Source organism: Paramisgurnus dabryanus, chromosome 18 (genome assembly GCF_030506205.2).
Source record: "Paramisgurnus dabryanus chromosome 18, PD_genome_1.1, whole genome shotgun sequence".
Taxonomy (NCBI): Eukaryota; Metazoa; Chordata; class Actinopteri; order Cypriniformes; family Cobitidae; genus Paramisgurnus; species Paramisgurnus dabryanus.
In genome coordinates, this window is record NC_133354.1 from 16,364,347 (window position 1) to 16,376,699 (window position 12,353).

Here is a 12,353-nt window from a genome sequence, read left to right on the forward strand (position 1 = left end):
CTCTCCAGCACTCCATCTTTCTCCTCTCTTTTAACATCATCCATTTCTCCACTTTCAGGAGAGAAATTCAGCCTCATTCCGTTTGATGTCTCATCCATTCGAATTTCTCCATTCTGCTCAGAGAACATTTACTCCTGATAGGCAATCATTTCCTCTTTCAAATGTGGCCAATGTATTTTGAAGGAGGGCGGTAAAATAAGTCATTTGGTAAACCGTACTCAAACTCACCGTTCTATCAATGTCTTATCCACGCCTGTGTGGTCTTTCTCATTTTCAGTTTTTTGCCATTTTGTTGGCAGGGCTCATCAAAGACGAGCGTGGGTTCCAGATAACAGAATTCTTTTTATTTTTTATATATTAAAGAAGTGATATTTCTTACTGTGTGTTCAGTACAGAGAGGGAGAAGTATAAAAGCGCTGTTTGTGCTCAGTGATACAGGGGTATCATATTTGTAAAGCCTGTTTTATGCAATGCAACCAGACTGAAATCTTTTGCTTTGATAGGTACCTGCTTGCCTTTGATAGCACCTGGCAGATTTTTGTTTTTGTAGATTGGTGTGAAATTATATAATTTACAACGTAATGGAGGTGTTCATTTATTGATGTGTCTGATGAGTTACTCGCTGTGCTTTTTAGTTGCATTTAGGAAAAGACTTTCTGTTAATGTTGGTGGATATTTTTGCTTGTTTTGAGCACAAATTCACTTAAATTGTATTTTTTTTGTCTAAAACATCTTGATTTAAAGTGCACCTATTTCATTCCTAAAAACAACGTTGTTTTGTGTATTTGTTATAATCTAATGTGTTTGCGTGGTTTATGTTTAAAAAACACATTATTTTCCTCAAACGCTCTGATTTCGTACAAAGCTCATCGATCTGAAAAGCCTCCCTGATTGGCCAGCTAATCTGTACGTTGTGATTGGCCTGATTACAATCCGACGTCAGCAGGAAATATGACGCTCCTTACCATGTTTGAAAGATTCACTCACAATGCAATGCTTACAGGATAACTTTCAGGCTGAGTCCAAAGCGGGAGGTATTATGATAATGTCGGGAGTGTCTACGTCAACAGGCTTAGGAATTAAACTGTTGCTTACAATCTGTGTGTTTGTTGTAGTTCAAGTAAAGAGGTTTACGTTGGAAATGTTAACTTGCGTCATCGTTTACTTTGGGGTATGTAACTTTTGCATATCGTTAACATGTACTAATACACACTTACACACCAAAGGAAATGTAAAATCGTGAATCGGACCGTAGTTGCTATTTAAGAATTTTTATTTCTACTGAAAAACAAGACAAAAACTAAGAAAGTACTTTTTTGCAGTGCGTGCACCACCAAATTTTTTGAAACCTCGCATACTGTAAATTGTATGTGTATGTTTCGCATGTGCGTGCAGGAGTATGAAGTATGTACTATAGACCATGAGAGGTTTGCAATTTGTTGACGGTCAGTGCACGTATACTGTATGAGTCGAATGAACTATGCTTTCATGGCTGTGCGTACACCTGTGCATATACGTAAAAGGAAACAAACTATACACATGGCTTTAGTTGTACTATTTTAAAAATTTCTAATCTAAAAGCAGGCCAGAAAGCAGGAAACATTAGCTGCGTTTACATGGACATTTGTAATCGGTTTAAATGTTCAATCTGAATAAAAATGCTTCATGTAAACATCGGACTAAAAAGAGCCAAGCCGATTAAATATCTAATCCATCCAACCCAGTCTTACAGAGTTGCGTATAAATGGCACGAAGTGTGAAAATTGTGCAATACATACGCCAAATTCCAATTTGATACGCTCAAACTGATTTGGCCAAGTGGTTGATGTCCTCAGTGAAAATGGTTTAAAAAAACAGAAAAAATTGAGAAACCAATAAATAAAACGACAAAAAAATATGCGGCGTTTAAGTAAATGGGGAGGACTGGCGTATCCAATGCACGCCATGATATCCCCCGTAAACTGATACAAGACAGCGTTGTCCGGTCAGTCCATTATTCATACTCTGATCCACAAACGTGTGTGTTTGGACTCGCTCTTGCTGCTTGATAATCAATGAGCCACAAAGCTTCATGGGTTCGTTGGTGTTTATTAATTATGACCTGAAATAGACGCACAACGATTTTTGGAGGATGCATAATGATCAAATCTGATTTAAAGCTTGTTTCATATAAACACGCACACCAATCGGATCACATTATTAAGTGTTCATGTAAACTCTATGATAGGATATATCAATCGGAAGGATTTTATTTAGATGAAGGCAAAATGTGTCCATGTAGCTACTCAGACACATAAACACATTCTCCTTCCTAATGTTACCTCATCAGCACAGAGGTAGAAATGATGCTTGATTGTCAGCCCACATTACAACAGAAAAACTAGACACCTGCCCTGAGCTGCACCTGAAGGAGGGCGATGAATCATATAGACAAGATTACGGCCGGCGACTTTAGCCCACACTCTACAATTAATGCCTTTCTACTTCATAGTCTATCAGCCCAAACATGCTGAGACTCAGGAGAAACTCTCACGCCCGAACACACTGCTCTTGGCAGAGGTGCTGTATTTTGTTGCCTTGTGATTCAGTTATTAATCGCGGCCAAGATATTTGTAAGAGTATAAATTAGAAGTGAGCTAAAGAAGACGCTCCCAAGGGGTATTGGATGCATCCCAGTCCTTGTTAAGGACCCTAGTCCTTCATGGCCTTCTGTTTGGTTTATGTTGCATCTTCTCTCTCTCTCTCTTTCGTTCGCCCTCTTTCTCCTCCAGCTCTGCTTGTAAACAGAAGACTCTCTTGCCAAAGCCGTACACTCACCATTAATACTGAATATAGGACCGTGCTGATGGCAGTACTATTATTGTGTTAGTTGGCTCCTGTGAAATTACAGTAATGTGATCCAGAAGAACTGTGCTACCTAAACACATTAGCACAGGGCAACAGTGAAAGAACATGCCCATAATTCATCGATGATGTGTTTTCCTCTTCACCTTACTGTGATAAACAGGATTTTGGCTTTGATACTGTAGAGTTAATAAGTAGCTGTTAGTTCAAATAATGACTTTTGATTTATTTATTGTTAGCTGCCGTGGGTCAACAAAGCTGAAAATTCTGTCATTATTTGCTCACCCTCCAGAAGAAGCGATTTTTAGAGACTACCCTGTCCATAAAATGGAAGTAACATATGTGAATATAATATACAGTAAGGCAATAAGGACAGGGTACTGTATGTCAAGTAATAAAATGAATTTCATTGTGGTCCATAAGACTTATATTGACACTTTATGTCTTCGTTCCCACGGGTTCTTGAAATCCTTGAAAGTTTGTGAATCTGGGAGAAAAAAATTCAAGGCCCTGGGAAGTTTTTGAAAATAAACATACATAGATACAGGTCATTGAAAGTGCTTGAATCTATTTTATGCAAGAAGTTTTCTGAAAAAAAAAAAACATATTCTCTGTGCAGTGTACGATAATATCATACAAATTTTAGACTTTTTAAGCACACGTGCTAAACTGTTCGCTTTAAATACTTATATCTTCTGTATACGAATGTTGATTCATACCGAAATGCTTTTTTGCATAAAAATGTCTCGGTTACGTATGTAACTGTTGTTCCCTGAGAAGGGAACGAGACGCTGCGTCTCCCTTGCCATACTTCCTGTGTCCCTGTAACGGCGTCTTTGGCAATATTTCAGATAACGATATACTTCCTGGCTCCCGTGTCACCCTGTCTTTGTTGTTAACTCTTTCCCCGCCATTGACGAGATATCTCGTCAATTAAGAGAAAACGCTTCCCCGCCAATGACGAGATTTTCCGTCTTTCCGCAATACTGCTATTATCCACCAGGTGGCGCCCTTCCGCAACTTTTTAAAACCGGAAGTATTGCCCTATGGCAAGCTGCTGCATGTCCGTGTTTGTTTTAAAGATCGCTCTGAATGGGATCTCTATGAAAAGTCCATCATAAAAATGGAATTATCTCTCCTTTTTGCTCAAAATATGGTGTTTTTGCAAAAACCTACCCATATTTAAAAGCTGATTGTAAAAGAACCACTAAAGGTTGGATGATACGGTTTTTTTTTTTTTGTTAAAAGCAGAGGGTCTGTTCTTTCATTTGGTATATTGTATGTTTATATATTTAAAGAAGAACATTTTCTGGAAGGCATTAAACTTTGGTGAAAATCATGAAAAACGCTGGCGCTGGCTGGCAACTTTTTTTTAAAACGCTGGCGGTGAAAGAGTTAAGCCTCACAATTGGTTGAATTTGATATACACATTCAGATATACATGATATACACGTCCTTACCCCTGGAGGTGTCCCCAAAGTGTCAGCGCAGTGACGCAGCGCAAGTTTCCTTGAAAGGGAACTGTAACAATGTATCTTAAAATGTAACACAATGTTACCTTGCTCTCACTTAAAATGTGTCCCCACATTTAGTCCTTGAAATTGAGGGTATTGGACCTGAAAAGTCCTTGAAAGGTTCTTGACTTTGAAGCTAACTAAGGTGTGGGAACCCTGTTGTTTAGACAAGTAAGACTGGACAGCCCTAGTCATTCACTTTCATATATTCAATTATTTACATTACTTATATTTCATAAAAGAACATTTTCTGAAGGAAGTATTGTTATATCCAAGGTAATGTTGACAGAATTTTTGGGTGAACTTCCACACCTTTAAATCTCTTCCTGTCTTAATTTAGTCTCTTTCTGAGAGAGGTTGTCTCTGTACTGCCTCTCTCCTGCCTCCTCTGACCTCAAGGACGTGCCTATGCCACAAGGACTCCTTGTTCTGCCTCTTTGCCTCAGATGTCATCTGACCGAACGTTTGTGAGGTTTTTATTTAATCCTTGCCGATCGATAGAGGAAGATGTGAGAGGAGGAGAGTAGTTAATCTCCAGCCGCCTGCATGGGGAGTCTTATCCTTGTGTGCACAGACGCTTCCTGGATCAGGACGCAAGCCTGGATACAATGGAGAATACACACTGGACTGGCCGCACAATCCCGTGTTTAGATGGATGCCGGGAGGAGGCTGTGCGACTCTCGCACAGCTTGGTGAGTCCAGGCTGTGAGGGACAGGTGCTGGAGGTCTTCACAGTGCAATGTCTTGCTGTGAAGATGAATGCTGGAAAGGAAGGAAAAAGAGGGCAGAGGGGTCTCTTCTGCAGCATTTCTCTTATTTGGCATTTTTCACAAGTAGGCTACCAATAAGTGTGGCTTTTAATCATTTTAGTTTTAAATAAACTATCATTTAACACGGTCAGCACAAGAAGTAGCTTAACTGAGTGACACAGTCCTATTTTGTACACAGGGTTCCCACGGGTCTTTGAAATCCTTGAAAGTTTGTGAATCTGGGGGGAAAAATCAATCCCTGGGAAGTTTTTGAAAATATACATACGTAGATACGGGTCATTGAAAGTGCTTGAATCTATTTTATGCAAGACTTTTTTTGGGGGAAAAAATCCATATTATTCCCTGTGTAGTGTACGATAATATCATAAAAATGTGGGCACTTTTTGGGCACACGTGCTAAACTTAGCTTTAAATGCTTATATCTTCTCTATGCGAATGTTGATTCATACCAAAATGCTTTTTTGCATAGTTGTGTTTGACACATAAAAACGTCTTGGGTTACGTATGTAACTGTTGTTCCCTGAGAAAGGAACGAGGCACTGCGTCTCCATTGCCATACTTCCTGCGTCCCTGTAACGCCGTCTTTGGCAATATTTCAGATAGCGATATACTTCCTGGCTCCCATGTCACCCTGTCTTTGTCGTTAAGCCTCACCATTGGTTGAATTTGAAAAACTAATTCAGAAGCACTTACCCTTGGAGGAAACTGTAACAATGTATCTTTAAAGGTAACACAATGTAACCTTGCTCTCACTTGAAATGTATCCACACATTTCCTTGAATTTGAGTGTATTGGACCTGGAAAGTCTTTGAAAGGTCCTTGAATTTGAAGTTAACTTGTGGGAACCCTGTGTACACTTATTTTGTTGAAGGTGCAACTTGCTTTCCATATTTTCATTTCTTGTCTTTCTCACTGGCCTTTTGTTTATCTGGTCCTCTTTGTTTATCCATTACAATGGAGACTCGGTTACAGAGGCAAAAGTCCTCTCTGTCTCTTCCTCTGCTGAGAGAGAGATTTCCAAATGAGAGAGCAGAGGTGGCAAGGCCTCTGGTGCTGCGCCCGGCCCCCGTCGACTCTCTGACGCATTAATCACCAGGCTGCCATCCATCCCTTCCCACATTTCACTGCCGCTCGCATCAACCAGCATTTTACCCATCATTAGCGCTTGTATCATCACTATTTACTTAACCACGTGTTTGCCTGAATGTTTCGTGCCTCCTTTGTGAATGTGTGGGGTAGGCATGGCGATCATTGTGGCTGTGGGGTCTTGGGCATTCAGAGCCATTAAGGGAGCTTTGGTCTGTTCTTAAGAGAGCAGCAAAACTTAACATGCTGCTTCATAGCCTGCATGTAAAACAAGCCACCATTGTTACTAATTAAACACAACAAAAGCTGCAAGGCACTCAGGGGTCCAGTATTGAAACTTTAACAGTAATATTTGCATTAGTTTCACTACCGCACTGCTTTAAAGAGAGGCATTTGTTGTTGTAATGCAATAGTAGTCATTGTTAGTAACCGTAAAGGATTTTTGTAACGGTTTTTGAGCACTTTCAAATATATTAATTTAAATATCATTTAAATCAGATATACTCTATAATCTGCTTTTAGTTACAGTACATAATGGGATTGTTCCTGTAGCTCAAACGCATTGCATTAGCAATGCCAAAATCATGGGCCTCATATAGACGGTTTAAGCAGTAACAACATAAACAAGCGACTTTCGTGGTCAACGTGTAACTTCCAGTAAACTCTGCTAAGGATAAATAACAACAAAGAAATTTAAATGTAGTTTATTTATATAACTAGCAAAATAAACAACACGTAGATTACCTAGGAAACCAAAACATTTGTTATTTTCAATAAGGTATTCAGTTCAGTTTAGCAACTAGTCAGACCATTAAAAAACTGAAACCGAAAGTAAAGTTCGGACCAGACGCATATCGGGTCACTGCACGTGCGTCCGATGAAACTGTCTATAAACTGCATATAATTCATGTAATTTACAGATGTGACAACCACATTCTACAACAAAATTAACTCAGCATTTACAAAAACTCTGTGCAATGTGTACAGAAATTAACTGAACAACTAGTTGTCGATGAAGTATTTAAGCAACACCAAAGAGTTTTTTTTTTACCTTAAAATAACATTTCCAAAAAAGTTTCAGTGGTTCATCCACTCAAAACAGGGTGAATGGCACTTTCACATTCGCTTTGCAGCCCTCTATCGGCCAAAACCGCACTAAAGAAGTTTCCAACCGTCGGGTAGTGGTCCTGTAGTTCGAGTGAAAACTACAAAAACTTGCTTTACGCCAGACCTACAATCCAATCAGAGCCAGCTATGCTGCAGTATTTACGACAGTGCTAATGAACAATTACGCTTCTAACCTGTAGGGGGAGCAAAGAGCAATAACTCTTTAGTGTTGCTTTAAATGTGCGTGCATCGTGGACACGACACATGTCTCTCTTCTGAAAAAAAATAAATACCTAGAAGGGGAAAAAGTTTGGTGTATGCGCAGCTCAGAAAATGAAAGAGAGGCATTTGCTTACTAGTGTTGCCATGTCTTTCACGGAAAAAACTGAAAAATCAAATGATAAGCCGAAATAAAGCCTAATGCTTTACCTCAGCAAATCAAAATATTTGGACCGGGACCTTCTCACTTTAATAACAGCAAAAACGTGATCGCTTCATGTGCCAAAGCCATAAACGGTTTAGCATCATAGTGGTATGTAAGCCCACAAAAGATGTAAACCTGGCAACACTGCAATACAGAAAGCTTTATCACTAATGAACGACACACAACGGCAAGATTTAGGTTTATCACAAAACATAATGCTGTAATAGTATTTTGGTCAAAGTGGTAAATGATAACCACACGACACATCAGTACGTTACTATGGTTACATCTTTGTCAATCATTGCATTTTCAGAAGTGAGTCTTGTTCTGTACAGACATGGAACGATCATTTAGGCGATTCAATCCCGCACTTACATGCAGTTGTCACTCCCGAAAGTTTGCAGTGTGTGTACGAGGCCATGGTTTGATCAGGATAACACATATTTATCTAATTTATGTTGAATAAACTGTAAGATGCATAGGATAAAAGGGAAGAAAAACACAAAATCATCTGCATGAGAAAAACTGAGTTCATTCAAGTTGAGCTTGATTTGTACTTTAAAGATAATTTAGTTAATTTATTCATGTTTTATTTGGCTTAACATTGAATAATGTACACGTGAGTCATTGCTGTTATATACAGTCCCTATTAAACTTGTACTTATCTTGTAGTATAAAAAGCCTGTGTTGTCATTTAAAAAAAAAGTATAATTAGAGAGTATTCTTGACTTTCAGACACTAACTTTTTAAATTATTGTCACATGATTGTTATTTTTTTTTTTTTTAAATGTGTAAATAAGATGTCAAATAGGATGAAGGCAAAAATAAAGACCAAAAATTAACTAGTATCGCTTAGCAGGGCTCCAGACTAACTTTTTTCAAAAGGAGCACAGTGGCCCCCAACTGAAAATTTTAGGGGCGCAACCAGAAAATTTAGGGGCACACACCGTAAATCAACATGCTAACCAAATATTCAAATTTCTACTAATTTCCACTGTATTACTAATAAATACTTTAATGATAGATGCAGATATTACAATGTGCTGTTTCAAATTCAGTGTCACATTTTATTGTGCACTTTTGGAAGAAAGGTCAAATTTACTGGTTGCACATGTGCGACTGGATGTAAAATTCAGTGGCACACTCTCAAATTTTAGGGGCAAAAATGCCACCATTTGGGGGCAGTCTGGAGCCCTGCTTAGTGATAAATTGATAACTTTCATGTTGGTGTCACCTTTAAAGTTTTTAAGTAAGGGCATATTAAGAAGATTGGGGGAAAAACATAAAATATAAAACTAAAACATTTCAATTACAGTAAAGAAGAAATCAGGAGACATCTGGAATATGTCATAACTTGCCAGGTTTTCTTGTTAGATGTATAGCACCCAGGGACATAGTAAAATGACAACTAAATAGATTTTTTAATATTTAATAGATTTTGCAGTAGCTCTATCTTTTATATTAAGACACATGATGGGGATTTGAAAATGTACTATGTAACCAGAAAGGCCTTATTTTTTGTATAAATAGTCCCTAGCTAATAGTAATGGTTAAGCAGGATCGGTTCCTCTGGTTGACCAGTGTAGTCTTATTGAAAAAAACTATATACTGTAGTGAAGAAGCATCCAATGCTACAGTAGGGACGATCCAACACAACATACTGGTAACCAGCAATGTTCTTTTCAAAATTCTGCCATTTTTTACAAGGGTGACTTGGTTTGAGAAGGCTGGTATTGGCACATGCAAGGAGCAGATGGAGGGCCACAATGACATAATGACATTTGCGCAAGATCTAAACTCACCGCAAGCGCTGCTGGTCATTAATACACCAGCATGCATAAAGCAATAGTCGATCCAAACATCATTTACAAACAACAGTGCCATATGAATTTCTTCTGTGGGTTTTATATATGAATTTTAAAAAATCCTGATTACTCTTTTTGAAAGGTGAACGAGAACAAGGCATGATTCTTCTTCTCTTTAGGTGATCATTCAAAAGAAAGTTCACACAAAGGAAATTCCTTCTTCGAAAGTTCAACACCCCCGAACAACTGGGTACAATAACCGCAGAGTTCTTCGCCATTACGCCATAATATTCGAGCAGGAGCCGTGACCTTTACAGTTTGGAATAGTGATGCGTATCATATCACCGATTCCAGCTCACAGGTGGACTAGATCTAACTCTTTTACCATCACCAGCATTCAGATCTAATTCAAAGCCGTGCTTTTCCTCACTCACACATGCTGCCGAAAAAAGCGTGCAGCGGGCAGGATGAGCTATTGAGGCAGACAGTAGAGTGTTTTGACCTTTATAGCACGGCGGTGTACTCCTGCATTAGCCCGTTGTGTCTCTCTCTCACACACACACAAGCACGCTGGGTGTTCCTCTCATTTGATGTATGAGGGCCACTGGGATGGTGCTGGGGCTGTAGTAATATAAATGGCTTGTCCGCCTCACTGAAAGCAGAGTATCGTCTTCTGACAGCTTTAATCTAGACCAAAATGATCAATGTTCTGTACTACTTATTTTGAATGTCGGTAATTAAATACAAAGATAATGTCACAGATCTGTTTGAACAAGTTATGCAAATGTGCAGCGCACAAATTTCTTTGCCGTTTTTGCAATGCTTTGTTTGTTGTCGACGCATGCACGGAAAGCAAATTTTTACGGAGGGCCTATTTTGATGGTCTGTGCTTGCTTGAGCATTAGAGGTAATGAAAGCTTCATTTAAATAGGAATTTATCATCAGTTTAGTTGTTCCTGCTCCGGTGACACAAACAATTATCTTAATTAAACCAAACTGCTTCGATAATCAATAATAATTTAGTGTCTAAACAAGTTTAATCCTTCTATTTATACGGTATGATCCGAGCACAATGTTTGCTTCACATTTCATATACCTGGGGCAATTTTTCATAGTACTTACCAGAGATCAAGAACATTAACGAAGGTAATTTTTTTCTTGCTAAGAATATCCTAATAAATGTCTATAGTATCGTATTTTCCGGGCTATAAGTCACACCTTTTTTATAGTTTGGCAAAGAGGTTGACCGATTTATCGGCAGTGCCGATAATTTGGCAGATTTTTGGCATATTTTAAAAAATCGGCTTTGGCCGATTTTGCTGCAAAATTAGGCCGATTAATAGGCAGGCACATCTGCGGGCATCTACATTGCAAAAAAATATTTTCAAGAAAAAAAATTCTTAAATTAAGATGCTTTTTCTTGCTCATCAAGACATTTGAGATATTTTAAAGAAAACTAAGACAAAAATACTAAGAATTTTTTTTCTTGAAAATAATTTTTTGCAGTGTAACCATTGTTGTAGAACTCGTGACACCACTTTTTTGTTTCCTGCAAGCAAATAACTTTTATTGACAAGCAGATCTCTTCCTGAGGCAGCGTGTGTGACTGCAGCCGTGTCTCATTCACAAACAGCTTTAATTGATGGTGTGACCGTGCAAATTTAAAGCAGCCAGTACAGCAGCGCGACAGGCTTATGTCTCGCAATGCACCGTCCATGCAGCCATAAAGATTTGGCTCATTTAATGTGATTAATGAGAGATGATCTTTGTTTGCGTGACAGAGAATGAGCAGAGCCGCGTCTCTAAACTGTCTTTCTCTGCTCTTCTTCACGCATATTCCAAAAAACAAAACTGACACGATGGTGAAAGGTCGGAAGACCAAATCATATCCAGCGAGGAAATGTTTTTAGTGTTGTTACAGTTACAGTTTTGCGTTGCCCAACCTGGATTAGCACACAATGCTCCCGATTTGTGAACTGACTCCTTTGAACCGATTCGTTTGAATGAGCGGTTGAAACAACAGATCTGTTCAACACTGAACACACAAGACGTCACAGTCAGCACAATCCATCACTCACAGCACCTCAGTGTTTAGAAAAGATTTGCCCTAAATAACAGTCTAAACTAAAAAAAATTAAAGATTTTAACAAATTAAATCACCCAAACATATCGGCCAAGAAAATCGGCATCATCGGCATCACTGATTTCTAAATATCGGAATCGGCATTGGCCAGAGAAAAAATCATATCGGTTGACCTCTAGTTTGGCACGTCCTGGAACTTAAGTTCAGGTGTGGCTTATATGTCAAAATTATTTCATATGAACCAAGAGAAACCATTACTGTCTACAGCCGCGAGAGTCTGCTTTATGCTGCTCCTGTATTTATGTCATTTAATGGATTCAGTGATGCGGAATGACTTTCAGGTCTTTTTAAACTTGATTTGTCGTGTTAATTTAGCCTATTCAGCCTCCCAGGTATGTCCTGTAATGTAAGCTACTGTGCATCATGTAAATAACTGTTAATGTTACTTTAACATGTACGGACATCTATTCAGCCTGCTGTTCTGTGCTATTTTTTGTTGAATAACTTGCCTTTCCAGATTAAATGTCCATTCTTCTGCTTGGATTTTTTAAATCATTTTCTAAATAAATGTGAGGTATAGTTCAGTGAGACAGTGTTGTTTTTGGCAGCCCTTTTAGTTTTAGTCTTAGTCTTTTGGACGAAAATGCTTTTTAGTTTTAGTCACATTTTAGTCACTTATAACCTTCATAGTTTTAGTCAAGTTTTAGTCGACGAAAACGC

At 38.5% G+C, this 12,353-nt stretch overlaps 1 protein-coding gene across 4 annotated transcripts in view; it reads left to right on the plus strand.

Annotated features, from left to right (window-relative positions):
* cadm1a (cell adhesion molecule 1a) overlaps positions 1–12,353 on the plus strand; it is a 327,178-nt gene that overhangs the window by 218,654 nt on the left and 96,171 nt on the right. The window lies entirely within an intron of this gene.